Source organism: Mustelus asterias, chromosome 3 (genome assembly GCF_964213995.1).
Source record: "Mustelus asterias chromosome 3, sMusAst1.hap1.1, whole genome shotgun sequence".
Lineage (NCBI taxonomy): Eukaryota > Metazoa > Chordata > Chondrichthyes > Carcharhiniformes > Triakidae > Mustelus > Mustelus asterias.
The window spans coordinates 114,615,276-114,632,016 of record NC_135803.1 but is presented as its reverse complement, the minus strand read 5'-3'; the positions used below and the strand labels follow the sequence as shown (position 1 = coordinate 114,632,016).

The window sequence follows — 16,741 nt, the reverse complement described above, 5'->3', positions numbered from 1 at the left end:
GGGCGGGGGGGGCATGGAGGCTGGGGGACAGGGGCAGCGGGAGTGAGTGGACCATGCAGTTTCCATCCCATTTTCCTCAGCCCACCGAACAACATAAAATCCAACCCCTTGTTTTGAGTTCCATTTTTTCTACTTTTCCTCTCTTTTATATTTTACTTTTCATGTCATTTCCATTAAATGCAGCTTTTCTCCCCATCTACAATGCAAACACAGGAACATACAACTTTACGCAGTGCTGTTTCTGAAATACAAGTTAAAAACAATGTACAACTGCATGATCAATCAGAATGTATCTCCAGTAACACTACAGATCTACTTGCTAAGATCTTAACCAAATGCTTCACAAGCTAAAATGCACAAAAGTTGGGACAATGCTGCAATGGTGTGTGCTTTCTCTTCTAAGTGGTTCCTATAAAGTTGTGGGAAGCCATTATAACCAGAAGAACCAGCATTGGTTCCTATTAATAATGGTAACATTCTGCTTTTCACCTTACAAAAAAATGGAGCATGCGGTAAAATAAATGTTTGGGTGTGCAGTCCTTGCGCACCTTTTTAAAAGGTTTATCACCAGGTACAAAATACATTGCCACCACAGGACAGACATTGGTCAGAATGCAAGGATTAATACATCGCCACAATCCTCTTGTGAATGTGAAATTTTACTCTGCCATACACAGAAAATAGCAACTGAACAGTGTTGTCATTTTGGGGATATCTTATAAACTCAGGTACACAATCATTCTGAGCCTGCTTATTTTGCACTGTCAGGAGATCTTTCAATCCGAGGTATATTTTGTGAGGGTGACAATTTAGCCAAGTGCTGAAGTTTAGTGGTGTAACCTAATTATCTGAAGGAGAGGGACTGCCTTGTAAGTGGTTGCAAATCCTTTGGTTATTCTGTTTGGGATAATTTATTTGTTAGCTCAGTTGGCTAGATGGCTAGAGTGTGATGCAGAGTAATGCCAACATTTAATGGGTTCAATCCCTGTACTGGCTGTGGTAATTTGTGGAGGCCTGTCTCTTTGCCCCACCCCACAGTTGTGGACAGATGTCCCTGCATTTAACAGAAGTGAAATGAAAAGTAACATCCCTCAAGCTATATATAACCAATTAACTCTAATATGGAGATAAATGTCTGTGGTCCTTTGTGACCTATGTCTAATTACCATAAAATTTACCAGTAACCAAAAGGATGAGAAAACTTTATGTATAACAAGTGCCTGCTCAAAACAGTAGTGAATTAGAAGATCTGTGCACATACTAAGAAACTGATGGAAGCATGCAATATTCTTGAACTTGAAATAGAAATTCTTGTGCTGAGTTTGGAAGAAGTTAGGCACATCACAATTTAACAACTGAGCTCAGAGATCATTCTTAGTTCCACAATTTTGACGTTAGTAATGTGTGACAAAAATAAACAAACTATTCCATTGCTAATAGTTGATTCAATGTCAACAGATGTAGTTAATTTCAACAGTCCTGCTGATCCAATGTAATACAAATAACAATCTTAACATATTTTATGAAGTTGTGTTGTATCACTTTGCAGTGAAGAATTGTAGCCGTACAGAAAGATGACTGATGACCTTGGTGTCAATGGTAATATGTGCTTTGGGCATCCATGAGGTGTTTGTGGAATGTGATCGTTACTCTGTGATCATCTTGCCATTCTATACACAAGTCTAATTCCTCTCGGTGCTGCATCCTAGTCCTTTCCTTCTCAAATATCTTTGTACACCTATCACCTCACTAGAAAGGGTGCAGAGGAGATTCACCAGGATATTGCCTGCGCTGGAGCACAGATAGGAAGAAGTTTTTTCCCTTGGTAGAGGGGGCATGGATTTAAGGTAAGGGGATTTAGAGGAAAAGTTTTCTTAACCCAGAGGGAGCTGGGAATCTGGAACTCACTGCCTGAACGGGTGACAGAGGCGGGAACCCTCACAACACTTAAGAGGCATTTAGATGAGCACTTGAAATGCAATAGTATACAAGGCTATGGGCCAAGTACTGGAAAATGGGATCAGAATAGATAGGTGTTTGATGACTGGCACAGACGCAACAGGCTGAAAGACCCCCTCCTGTGCTATAAAGCTCTATGAATGGGATTTTATGGCCTCACTCATCCCGGAACCATAAAATCCCGCCCGAGGTCAACAGACCTTTCCATGATCCACCCCTTGTCCGCTCCAATTCCTGTGGTGGGCAGGGCAGTAAAATTCTGGCCTATGACTCTGTTCCTTCCACTACTCTTAAGGTCAACTCAGAATACCATTCTGTTGAAGTTAAGCTGGTGCAAATTTGGGAGAAAGATTCAAACTGATGTTTAACAAGCTTTTTAAAAAGTTGCTGCTAGGTCCCTACATAAATAACAGTGGCAGCACGGTGACACAGTGGTTAGCACTGCTGCCTCACAGCACCAGGGACTCAGATTCAATTCCCAACTTGGGTGACTGTGCGGAGTCTGCACGTTCCACCCCGTGTCTGCATGGTTTTCTTCTGGGTGCTCTGGTTTCCTCCCACAGTCCGAATGACGTGCTGGTTAGGTGGATTGGCCATGCTAAATTCTCCCTCAGTGTACCCGAACAGGCACTGGAGTGGCAACTGGGGATTTTTACAGTAACTTCATTGCGGTGTTAATCTAAGTCTACTTGTGACACTAATAAATAAACTTAAATGTGTATTTATCCTGCTTAATCTTCAAAACAATTTAAAATGACTATATTTTAATGCACAATTAACATGCACTGACTCTAACACAAGTGTATAGTAATCCGCCCATTACCAGTTGCTACATTCAATATTGTTCTCACTGCTTTGATTCTTTCAATTTTATTTCCATCATCAATCTACGAATTATCTTTCTCTCCCATCTTTCTGTTTTGCTTTTGGAAGCCTAACTTATTCCACTGCAACCTCCTATTCAAAGACCTAATCAAGAAATGGGAAGGTGATAAGCAACCAAGGAAAGGAAATTTAATGAGAGATTCCAAAAAGCTATATTAATCTTGAATAGTGACCAGTAAAAACAAATTAAGTTGTTCATTTCTATGTTCAGGTGAGTTAGGAAGATGTGGTTCCCAGCAGACATTATATGTAATATATATATATATAGATAGATAGGTAGATAGATACAAATGACATACATAGTGTGACATTTCTGTGAAGTCTAATTTCATGTTGCTTACTGAACCCAGTTTCCATTTCCTCTCAATAGACACAGCAAAGTTTTTTCTACCTTTTCAAGTACAACTCCCATTAATTGCACTCAGCATTTTGTTAACATCTTTTTGTTATTTATATTATGGCATCTTGTACACCTGTCTACATCTAGCAAAATCAAACTACTGGATTAACAGTATTTTGATTCAGTAAATACATTGCTGTGAGAAAAAGCTCAGAACAACTAGAGGTAGGAAACGTGATGTTTATATGCTATATACTGTGATACAATGGTCGTAACGTTTGTTGCAGAATGAGAGTATCTCTTTTGGTACACTACACTGTAATGATACATTTTACTACATATGTGTAATTAAATTTGCTGTTCAAAAGCTGCATTACACTATGTGACTGATTATCAGGGATGATTTAATCTAAAATTGCACCTTTGTTCCATTATTTATATACCATAGTCCAAAACTCAAGATGTCCATTTACTGAGGTTTAAACCAAATGTGCACATTTGTTCTGGACAGATATCTATCGGATATTGAGCTTGTTGAATTAACACACTATGACTAGCAGGGAACCACAAGAGACAATGTGGCAAAAGCTAATACATTACACACATGCAAACAGCATTTTTATTAAGCTGCGCTGTCCCACAAATTGACTTTTCCAAAGGAAACATCATAATGAAAGCAACCTGCCAGCAATCCTATTTCATATGCAATCTGTGTTTAAGTCATTTATGTGGGCTCTCCTGATCACTCAGTGCACTTATCCAATAAGTAGCCAAGTCCTATAGACCAGTAAGGAACCAAGCCCTCGAGCTGGGCTATATTAGCTTACCTCAGTTAGGAAGCAACAGGACCTGACAACTGGCTTCACTGTCCCTGGGTTAGGGAGGGGAAATTTTGCTAGGGAAAACACACAACTAAGCACTGACCCCTGTTGGAAGCCAATTGAAAATAGGCTGGGGTCTGCTGTGATATACCCCTGTCTCCCCAGTGGAACAGATTGTCAAAACTGTTAAAGCTCACACACTGCCAATTGCCACCAGGAATAAAGAAGGTCAATCAGTGTCAGTAGAACCATGTTAGTAAGTAAACGAAAGACAGGAACAAACTTGTGAGGGAAATGTATGCGTTCTTTTTTTCTTAAATTTGGTAGTAATTTAAAATCTAAATGGTATTCACAAATATAGCTACATTCAGTCTCGCTGTATGAATGGTATGAGCTTAGTAAAGCAAATATTTGGACATTTGGGAATCAAAGTTCTGGTTTGGGAATCAAAGTACAGTGGAACTTCCAAATACCCAGGTCCACAGACCCCCCCCCCCCCCCCCCCCCCCCATCCTAAATTATGGAGACATACATGGGTTGGTCACTAGGTTCTGCAAAGATACATCAGTGAAGACTACGCCAGAATGAAAGATCTGGGAAAATCCTCTCAAGGCACAGAATGGCCTAACTCAGCAAGCTCCAAAAAAGCTATCAGGCCATATCTAGAAGAAAATCAATCTCCTCTGGACCACCACTCATTTTATCCTACAATTTGCAGCCTTTGTGAAGTCCATAACAAAATCTCCACCTGTGAAGATCAGAATGTCATCCTTATGGTTTTAAATTTAACCTGAACTACAAAATATAAAAATCTTAAGAATAAATTTGGTTTCAAATGTAACTTTTGATAAGCAGGTTTTAAAATAACTAGCTGTAGCACAATGCAGTGTAAAAGTCAATTTAAGATGAAGTGTTGCATTCTTTTTTTCAAGGGGAGGGGGAGGAATTTACCATGACAAATGTGCATAAAATGTGCTCCAAAACCAAACTAAACCAAAATGAACTCACTGGTGTTAAATGAGCTTTAAAATAGTTAAATGCATTGTTAGATTAACCGTGTCTACTTGTTCCTGTGTTTCTAACCTTTAAATTTTGCTTGCAGCTAAACAGCTTTTTCAAGCATAAAGGTGCTTTTCAAATTACAAGCATTTAGCATTTTTTTATAAGCGTAGTGGCTAGCTTTTTTTTAAATCAGGTGCCAATTATCTCAATTAATTTGGTTGTGGGTGGGACACAAAGTGTGTTAAATATTAAAAGCTCAATGTAGATTCTGTCACCAGGTTAAGGCTTGATTCTATCTATTGCAATGTGAAATGCAAACGTAGGGCATGTGTAATCAAGGTTGCACAGATTACTAATAAAATTACTGTATGCATGTTACCTGCTTTGAAGCAGTCAGGCAAAAGTCCCTCAGCATTGTTCAAAGCTTATACATTACTATGTATAGGCAAACTTTAAAATTAACAAGCATTTATGTTCCATTCCTTAATGTAAAGATTTGGTCATTTAAAAAAAATACATTAATATTTCCCAGTTGATAGGAAATATTTTCAAATTCAAATTAAGCAGTGATGTATACGATTGGAGATTTGCAACTTTTCACATAACCCATGTTTGGTCAATACAAAAGCTGGTGACTTATTTGAAAAGTTGATTATTATTTACTTACTTCTAAGTGTTAAAAAAAACTAATTTAAACTAAAACAAAAGCATTTCTTCAACTGATCAGACTAGAAATTGACACTGACTCACCGGACCAAAGCCATCAGCATTGGATGTGTGACTGGTTCAGTGACATGGTAATGGGCACATGACAACAATCACGGATGCCCATTACATTATATTACAATAATATTGCAAATATTTCTGTCAGGTTTGCTTGCCTTCAAAAGAAAATGCCTGTAAAAGCGAAGTATATTTTCAGTTTGAAATACCAACAGTTTTTGTTGTGAATGCAGTGGTGCTGTCTACTGGCCCGACAACCAAGATCTCAGGTGCCAAAGAGATTTTAGATGACCTTGGCAGATGTTTCACTGGTATGTTTCAACTTTACTATGAAGACATTCCAGCATCTTAAAATATGATACAAACCATTTAAAAAGTATACCTTCTGCCTGTGTCTTTGTAATACAATATCATTGGTACTGTTAATAACGAATTCAATCAATTTCCTTGTAATATAGAGTATCCTAATCTCAATTACACTCTTCATTGGAAGATAATTTACTGGACATCAAATTCACATATTTGATGAAGAACTAATCAGTTCAATAAGTCAGTAATTGAAACTTTTATTTTTCTACAAATTAAGCAATATAGTTTGTAACAATGGAATGATTTAGCTTCCTTTTCCCCCAAAGCTTTCCAAGCCTTTAATCATTCACTAAGCTTGTTTTAGATGCACAGAAACGAAGTGTTAAACTTCTGGATATGCTTTTGTGAACCACCCTTAATATGGTAAGATTTTGTTAACATTGCAGAGCTCCTTAAAACTGCATCACCCACACAACCGTTACTATAGTTTATCAACAGTCCACAAAAAATTATGTAGTCTCTTAGGGTGGAAAAAGAATACAATTCCAATTCTTTCCATTTTGAAGCTGTTAAAACTTCAATCATTGCAGCAAATGACATTCACTGTTTACATTGGATCTGTAAGGCTGGCTGTCAATCATAGATAATGACAAAGTGCAATAATATATAATATTTCTGTGTTCGGACTATATATGGAATAAAGTTATTATGGCATATTATCATAAATGGATTGCCAGCAGGCCTTCTGGACACAGTGTAAACAGATAGTGTTATATTTACAAACACTCACATTTGAATTCATTAGATTTTTAAAGAGGGTCTGAATCACAATTTTAAGTGCTTTCTTTGTTACACTAATGGAGTTGTTTTTTTTAAGCTAGAAAATTTGACAGAAATAAGCTTTTAGTCTACAGTTGGAACCAAGTGAAACAACACTATAATCGAAGATGGAATGAAATTGTTTTTAATCTATTTTCAACACAGAATCCTCAGTTTCCAGATCTGTGTGTGTAATAAACCAAATATGAATTTAAAACCAAAAGAGAAAATGCTGGAAAATCTCAGCAGGTCTTGCAGCATCTGTAAGGAGAGAAAAGAGCTGACGTTTTGATTCCATAATTGAATAGTCCAGAATATTTGAATCCAGAATATGAATTTAAAATATTTGGAGATACATTCAAAATAAACTGTTTTTTGATCATCCAAAATAATAGAACAAATCAATGATTTTAAACTGATGCTAAGTGACTACATATTCTATCAAATAGGGAAAATCAAATAAATGAATCAAAACAACTTCTGGAGTTAAAATGTACTGTTCTAATAATCTCAAAAATAAAGACACACCTCAACGTATGAAAACTACCGTCAGATCTCAGTAAACAACCATTTTACAGAGTGAAAGTAATCAAATGGTACTTTAGCTGCAACTGCTCTCATGTAAGCCTATTAGTTTTCACAGAATGTGCTGCTGGCATTCAGAAGTCATGCATCATTAACCCTTTCTCTATCAGTTCAGCTTGCGTGCAAAAACTGAGAAAAGATTTCTTTCATATTTGCATCTAAACAACATCCATGTGGTATACCAAAAGAAACTTCCTGATGCCAAAATAAGTGATAAACAATTCACTGTTATAGATCCGGAGGAAATAAACTTAGAAAAATATTTACTTCATATACTTAAAAAGCAAAAAGAAAACAACGTATACTGGCTTTGTCAACATTTGAAAGTGGTTTAAAACCTATTCAAAATGTTATTGCTGGTTGACAAAGGCCATTGGCAAACAGTCAAACTGAACTATTATATTAAAACAATCCTCTAGAGAATCTGGTATTCTTTTGGGAAGTACAGTATATTGATCTGCAGATACAAAACCATATATCTACATCTTACTTTACATGTAATTAGGTCTGTCAGCACTCTGCTAATGTACCGTTCTCAAAAATCATTAATTCTCTAATATCTAATGCCAACTTTATTCATTAACAGCCAATTACTTTTTTACTAGGGATTGCTTGTCCAGCAATTTTGTGAATTTATGTACAGGTATGAATACTGATTATTTGCCATAAAATGGCAAATAGCTGTTAATGTAGATCCAACATGGCAAAATGCATATTTGTCAAATATTAATATATTGATATTCATTTATTGATTTGAATGAATATCAACTGAAAAAGGATTTTGATTCATAATTTAAAATGAAATACCGTAAATTGCAAACTGTTCTGATTATCATTAATAAGGTTAACCAACCATATATGAAGTAAAACAATAATTATTGCAAACACCTCAGACTTGTCAATGTATTATACTATTTAAAGAGTGCAATTTGTTTCATTGTACGTGTGGTTCAGCATTAATGTAAATTGTCACGAGGTGCTACTGGTATAGCCAAAATGAATACATTTCTCAGAAAATATACAACTCGCAAGGTTTAAAGTTTCTAACTGCTCCCTCAATCACAGATCTTCAGTTTGTGCAACTTTATTTAGTTCAGTGAGTGCTCAAATTGTTCATATGGTCCGGTAGGGCCCCAGTCCTTCGCTGGACCACACAGTTGATATTTTCTAATGTCAGCTTATGCTGTGACTCAAACCTACAGCCACAACAGTGCAAAGCAAGTGATTCAACCACCGCAAAAAGGAAGACTCTGTTACTGATTGACAGGTTCAATATGCTCACCCCAATCTTGCCTAACAAAGCACAGCATTATTTTTTGTCATTCAGTTTTATAAAAATCAAATGACTTTTAAAGAACACAGATGAAATTTTAAAACATCATTACATTCCTCTCAAAGTTGGTGTGCGCTTAATTACTTTTTTTTTAGGCAGCCCTTCTCGATTATCTGCCAACTTTTTTCATTACTCTCCAATTCATTCAGTTTTATAATTTAAAGTACACTAACAATTACAAATAAAGAGTAGTCCCTGTACAACCTGTTACAATATTACATTATAGCAAACAGACATAGAAATAACTGGATATAATAGCTATAGACAGGAAATGGTGTTGGCTTTTGAAATTGTTTACACTTCATGTAATTATAAATGGTGTCAATGTAAGAACTTAATTCAGTAAATTGTATACACTTAAGCAAATTACAGGCATGATATACTTCCATGGGTTTCACTTAAATATATAGACGAGGTTTATTAAAATATGCTGTCTCATTGCAATTTCTCAGATGAAAGCTAGATTTTTTTATATGAGATACCTAGACTTTTATAAAAATTAAGATAATCAACCTCTGCAGATATTATATTGATACTTAGTTTTACATTTTTTATCACACTTTGCATATTGTTTACCTGAACTTTAAACTTAGCTGGTGTCAGTCTCTTTAGAACAAGTAGATGAACTCTGGCTGAATGCTGCCCTGTCATTTTAAAAAAGTTCTGGCAAATTCCAGCTATGACTAAAACTTCACCAAGTCTCAATTTGTTCCAATGTGATGCTAGCTACTATCAGTGCATGCTAAATCTGGTTATAAATACTTCAGATGTGGCACCACCTTTTTTTTGCAATGTTGTATTTTGTATCAGTGAAGTACCGCTTAATCTTATTGCAACCATGCTTTTGCAATAGGTAATAAAATTACACTTCAACAGTTTTGCCCAACGAAAATCTACCGTCAGTACCTGGCACATAACCCCTTTCCTTAAAGACAAAACCCTTGCAATGCACTTAATAAATATTTGACTTTGTTGCTGAAATGTCTCTATAAAACTGCTTATGTCATTGCATATATATATATAGTATAAGCGCCGACACAGACACGCTCAAGACGAGAAACTCCTAATCAATCTTTATGCCTCAACTTGTTAAGAATGGACTAGGCAGATGTGATCCTGATGACTCAAATGTGAAGTGACTCAAGGTTGAATCTTGTCTTAACGCAGAAAGTTTTCAAGCTCTTTTTGGACGGGTGGGACGTTCTGGGGGCTGATGTGAAGCAAGTGACTGCGTTCCCCCCACGCTCCACATTCTCTTTCACCCCCTGATGTCTCGATTGTGTAGGAGTGCCCGGGCACCACATGGTTGAAAGCTTCCCGAGAAGCGGACCCTTGACAACGGCTCAGCACACACTTTGTTTGATCTGCAACTGCTGGCTTGATCTGGGTTGTCAAGGCTCGCTTCTTGCCGGGGCTGTTTACCTCAGTGCGATTTTCTCAGGCGCTGGCTGAGATGAAGGAGGCTGAATTCCACTAATTTTCCTTTTTGCTAAAAACACCCCCCCCAACCCACTTTCTCCCAACTTACGAGCCCCGCCCCCCCCACCCCGAGGAGATGAGATGACCAAACTCAGTAATAAGAGGGGGTCTCAATAAGAGAGTGAGAGAGAAAGTGGTCCCTAGGTCTGAGGGGGGTAGTAGCCCTTGGCTGACTTTTGTCATCTCCACAGTCACTTTGTGGTGAATTTGTATTTAATAAAATGCAATATCTTGCTCCTACCGAAGCTGTCCTCTTTAAACTCCGCTGTCAAGACACAAAAAACTCATTGTCCGCCCAGCAGCCGCCAAAAAACTCGGCGAAGTCAAGCGGACAAACTTTCAGTGAGCAGCTGAGAGAGAGAGAGTGACCCGCGCGTAGAGCTGTCGAATAAAAATGTGACCAAAAAACTACTTTAAAAAAAAGAAATTGATATATAGATGTATATTTATTTATGGAAGATTGGTGTTCAGACGGTGAGGTTTGTTTGATTCTGTGGTATTTTACTGGTGTCGTGAGGGAATAAAGTGTCTTGAAGTGCACGGGCAGCCCAGAGCCTCTGACAGGAAAGTTTTGAGGAAGATCTGAGTAAACACCAGTATTACCATAACAAAAAAAAGAGCCTCTGGACTCCGCGGCTATTCTGTACAACCCCCAGCTCTCTCCTTTCATCAACAACACACAAAAAAGTTAAACAAACACCAAGTTAACAACAAAGTCGTGGAGGCGCCTGATTCATCTCCCGGGGGCTCGCACAACAATCTTTGTCTGGCGCTTCGGGCGGGGGGGAAGGGTCGGGCTTTGTCCACCCAGCCCTTGCTGGGTCAGGGGGCTACCAAAACCAACCCCACCTCCCCCAAAAGGGACACCTCACCTCATCCCCCTCCAAAGTCTGAGAGACAGTGAGGAAGCGAACTCCGCTTCCTCCACCCCAGGGAAAAGGCATCTTTCTCAATGAGAGTTGAATGAAGGAGTGGAGGAGGATAGGGAAGGCGCTGGGCTGGGGTTAGGGGCTGTGGGTGCGTGGATAAAGGCTGTTACTATTTTCCGAGGGTGATAAGAGGTGGAGACCTGCGCTCATCCTCGCTGTTGGAGAGACTTTAGGCCGTGTGGTACACCGGAGACTACCACTGCCCAGCAACGCTTTCTCCCTCAGCCAAACAACAGGACGTTTAAACCGCCACAGTACCTTGGCTGCGGCTTTTCTTACTTTCCAGTATTGGAGCTTCCAACTGGAGAAAGTGGCGCTGAAGAAGTATTCGGGACGCACTCGAAAGCTGGAGATGATACATTGCACTAACTCCATACACACCCTCCTCCCACTCCCACAACGCACACACACACACTCCATACATATTTGATACACAAAACCTCAAGACACAGTGCAGGACGGATCGGCCAAACTCTTGACTAAAATAAGACTGCGGAAATGTTGAGCCCCTTAAATACCACCCCCCCCCCCCCCGACCACCACCACCACACCTAACTTCGATGACCGTCCTGGGTAATCCGATGGTTATCACACCCATGCGAACTCGCGTGGGTCTGAAAGTACAGGATGGTTCCAAAAAAAGGAAAGTGACAAAAAGAAAGTTTCAGGAGTTCCCCTTTCCTGTGCGGTTAGTGTGTCTACTACCCGTCCCCCGTCCCCCACCCACCACTACCCTTTGCAGGAATGGTGAGACCCCCCCCCCCCCGTATCTCCCGCCCCCCCTCCCCAAAGGAGAGACCCCCTCGATCCTTGTCAAGTCTCCGCTGACCTGTCCATTTATCCCTCGGTAAAGGCAGAGAGAAACCTGGGCGCAACTCAAACTCCTTCCAAACTGCCCGCACTGATGAATAAATAACCTCTCGCGAAACAAGAGTCCCACACACACACACACACACACACCTCAAAACTCACACACAAACTGCTGCCCACCCCCGGTCAGCAGCAGTTGTGTCGGTCTCTGTGTATGTGTGTGTGTGTTTGTGTGTAGGCAATGCAAACTGTTTAGCTCCGAGTCGAAAGCCACTTTGACAAACAACAACCCCCCTCCCTCCCTCACCTCCTCCTCCTCCCCAGTAAAACACCCCAAACTACACGTGGGGCTTTGCAGGAAATCAAGAGTCCAGCCAAGCAGAAATAGTTAACCTAAAAGCGAGCAGGGGCAGAGGGGAGAGAAAAGAATCAAATTCAAACTCACCAGTTAAAGTACAGCTTTTAGGTTGTTGGGCAACCAGCAGATAATTTGACCCTGCAACACACACACATGCGATTGTGTACGAGAAAGCATGCAACAAGCACACAATAAATAACAATATATTACTCCGCTCGGGCACTACGTTGTGGAGCAGCCGCTCTTCTCCAAAGACACACAGATCCCTCCAGTGCAAGCCGGTTCAAACTCACACTTGATCGAGATCCTTTGCTATCCTCCCGCCCGCGCTTTCCCCTTCACTTTTCATTATTCGCAATTCTAGCGAACTTAATGGAGCTGTTTTTTTTTGGAGTGGTTGGTTGGTTTGGGGTGGGGGGTGGGTGGGTAGGGGGGGAAGGGGGGAAAGATACAAATCGCGGAGTTGGATGTTGTTATTTTTTGCTGCAAGCTGCCCCCTGACGTCATATCCACCTGCTGTGTAAACAACATGTATCAGAGCTTTCAGAGACACACAAGAGAGGGGGAAGAGGGAAAGCTGCTGCTGTCTGAGAGCAAGTTTGGCATTAAACAGCAAATACAGCCAGACCCAAGCCCCACTGTCTGTCTCATGGGGGAGCTCGGCCCAGTGAAAGTGATTGTGAAAATATTGAATGTGTGTTATATATATATATATATGTGTGTGTGTGAGTGTGTGTACAGACAGCTGGGCCAAGCAGCTAAAGCGACTCCGAGAGGCGCTCCCGCTCCGCTCCCCTCCCCTCGGCTCGGTTGCTCTCTGGCCAATGAAGGCAGCTGGGTTCGGGAGGTGAAAGTTCAGCAAGAGGACAACCCTGTCAGGAAGTAGAAAGTGTCAATCTATAGAGTGCCAACCCTACTCTTATCTACTTCACTGACCATTTCACACACACACACAAACAGGGACAATCTGCGAAAGTGCCGATCCATATCCACAACCCCCCCACCCAACCTCTCCGTCTCTCATTCAGTAACCACCGGGGCTACAAGTCCCCTAGCTTCATTGACTTTTTTTCCACAAAGGGGAAGAAATAGCAGAAAGTTGTGTTGGAAAGGGGGTAAGATGCGGAGGGTAAAGTTTGTAACTTGCAATGTATGTCACCCTGCTTATTAACGTGGGTTGCTGTTGCGCGTATCTTGTTGTAATGTTCCAGCTCTGGGGCGAATGGAAGAGATCCTCTTTGAAATGATTGCCTGGGTGTGATCAGCTTTGAACTCCATCATAGCCGAGTATGACACCAGTCCTCAAACCTTTAGTCTCCTTTTTAAGAGCCATCTTCTGATACATTGTGACTCTGCAGATTACTGGAATTGATATATAACTCTTTCTGAAACAATCGAGCACACGAAACTGCGACAGGTTTTTTTTCCTTGATAGCCTTATAATAAAAACATTAATTACGAACCCGATGGGGCGATTTTTCTTTTCTTGAAAAATGCTTGCGAATCGGTTCAGTAGTCCAATTAACACTTCTAGAACGTAACATTAATCTGCAATTTAACTGAAATCTTTCTGAAACCTTGCGTGTCCTTGATCAAGGACTGAAATGCAGAGATATAAATTTATTTATAAATGACGCTTAATTTATTACGGGGCCATCAGTGGCCGTGCTGGAGAGTGGCGGATTTCTCTCGTCTCCGTTCTACTGAGAGATGGATTTGAGCAAATGGAGAGCCTGGAACGCCATCCCCTGGTTGTAGAAGCATCGGAAAACGCCAAGGAGAAAATAATACATGTACAATGGGTGCATTATTTGAACGCGATCCGATGCAGAACTAGATGGCACAAAGTTAGGAATATTATAAATATTCCATGCCTGAAGTGTGCTAGTCATAATTGAAATAATTGAACAGAACAAAAATCAGATATCCAAGTCTGAATCAAATGATATGGTTGCCACATTTAGATTTCATCCCAATTGTACCAGAAACGTTTTTTTTATTAATATCATTAGTTCAGATACATTTTAGAGAATGGGCGACAAACTCGGTTTGAGCCAATCCAGATGTGTTTATAAGAAGAGCCTTAACATCAAATACCTGCACAACGGTTAAAACTTTTGAGTCATGGAACTTCCAGCAAACCCCGCAGTTCTTTCCAGCTGTGTAAATATTAGCCCATTGTACACAAAATAAACTGAAATCGCTTATTGGCAACAAGGTGGAAACCGAAAATCGTTGGGATATTTTCCTACCCTAACGAATAGCTTCAGCAGAAAGTAACCCTAGTTCGTGCCTTAATTGCCCGTAGTTTCCTGAATCGTCTCGGAGCAAATTTCCGAATGCCCCCCCCCACGCCGGCTGTGCGATCTTGTTCCCCCCAAACCGCGAGGAATGCGCCGCCAGTTCGATCCGAATCGCCACCCTCAAGTTGGGCGAAGGTGCGCGGAAATTTCCCTGAACCGAGCGGACAGTTTGGCGATTCCGAATTCAGGCGCTTGAACTCAATTGGGAGATGGCAAAGCGGGGAGTAGCGATAAACAGCGAGATCACTATCAATAAATCTGGCATGCAATCTAAACGTTAAACTTCACTGCAAAGTTAACCCAACTGTGATTTCTAAATACCCCCGTGTGCTTTACGCCCTCAAATATTTTCTCAAAGAGCAAATTCCACATTTAATAGCCACATTTTCAACTCACTTCATCGTTAGGTAATGAGGTGCCCCCCAGCCTAATGTTGTCCAGCTCCCACCGAATGATGTCCTTTATGAATAATGTTCAATCAGAATTTTTAAAAAATGATACCGCTTTAGTGTATTTTGTTTTACAGCATTCAGATAAACTTTAAGCATCTGATGGATGATTTTGCAGATTATATCATATTACACGAATGATTTTTCCTCCTAAGATCACATCATTCCTATTTCAAATCTTAAATCCCAGTGAAAACTATTTCAAAATCGGATAAATGGGGTTTCGCGATATTTCATTCCATAGGTCCTGGTCTCCGTGGTACTTACGGTTGCAAAGTAATTGAATTTTGTTGCAGCCGCGCGAAATGTAGTAAAGATTTTATGAAAAGATTAATGTATTTACTAAGCACGGTGTCCATTCACTGCCTGCCACATCTGTAGTGTTCTAGAGATGTTAACCTCACTGTATGCATCTCGGAGAGTTAAAACGGTTCAGAATAACCTTGTGCAGTCCGTGTCTCCCTGACCCCTGGCTCTGTTAACGGTTGTATCATACTTTAAAATTATCAAGAATACCAAACTCAAACTGTGCATCAGAGGGGGCATTTTAACTTTTGTGAAGGAGCACCGACAATGTCGTGTAAATTAGCGTTAAATTACTGGGGGGATTCCTCTGTGTGAAGTTCCAACTGTGTAGCTCTTCAGAAGCGCAGTCACTCACCTGGATCGATACTGACTCTCGGACTTGTGAATGTTAGCTTATGTTGGCTACCCCCATGACTGACGTCCATGTATATATATATATATATCTATATATAGTCCTTTATAGGCTTCTACTAGTGTCGTCCCTGTTAGTTGTACAGCTATTTTCTTGTTTAGTCACCCATCAGTATGGGCTTTCCTATGTGCAGTCAGTGAGCGGGATGGGCTGTCAGCTGTGCTTGCCACACATCCAATTCAGGCTATAACAGGGACGGATTTACACTGGGGATGGATTCACTTTTTTAAAATGCATTCGCTGTTCAACTGATTTTGTCCTTAGGTCGCTACCAGCACACGTAGAAAAACATAGTCGAATCTGTGATCACAAGACAGGGCGGGTGGACGGAAAATAGAGTTCAAAGTTGGATTTCCACTTAACTCGTCCTCATTATTCCACCCCCCCCCCCCCCCCCGCCGCCGCACCCCCGCACTTAGCAATTTGTTTAACATTTTTTCGAGGTCGTCTTTACAAAACTCTTTTTGATTTTAGTTATTTTCTGTTTTTACCCCTCAACACTTTGAAGGCTTCTGTGGAGACATTCATTCCAATGCCTGTTGATTAATCAGATTGCTTACTTCTTGTATTTCTCATCAGTGGATAACAGTTCACACATCAGCAGCCATCCCTGCCCTTCTGGCCAACTGGGGATGTTAAGGATTTTTCTTATAAATGTACTAGAGAAGGTGCCATCGTGGCTAAAGCACCCATTTATGCATGCTGTGTTTCATATAGCCCTGCATCCAGTTGGGAGCACAAGAAGAGTTAATGACTGCTTGGCTACTTACAGATTAGACGTTGAAATTGGGATCTGTGCAGACTGGTAAATTTGCAATGCACAGTGTATTTTTCTTTATAATTCCTTGTATGCACAGGATTGCAACCACACAATATAAATAATGCGACTCCACATTATTTGATGTTGACATTTGTCCAT

General features: G+C 40.3%; 1 protein-coding gene across 3 annotated transcripts in view; it reads right to left on the bottom strand.

Moving 5' to 3' along the window:
• foxp1b (forkhead box P1b) overlaps positions 1-12,577 on the bottom strand; it is a 502,439-nt gene extending 489,862 nt beyond the window's left edge. For all 3 annotated transcript variants that reach the window (XM_078209450.1, XM_078209454.1, XM_078209451.1), the window contains exon 1: positions 12,440-12,577. The gene's annotated coding sequence lies outside the window, so the exon portion shown is untranslated. The remainder of the gene's footprint in view (positions 1-12,439) is intronic.
• Between the last annotated feature and the right edge of the window lie 4,164 nt (positions 12,578-16,741).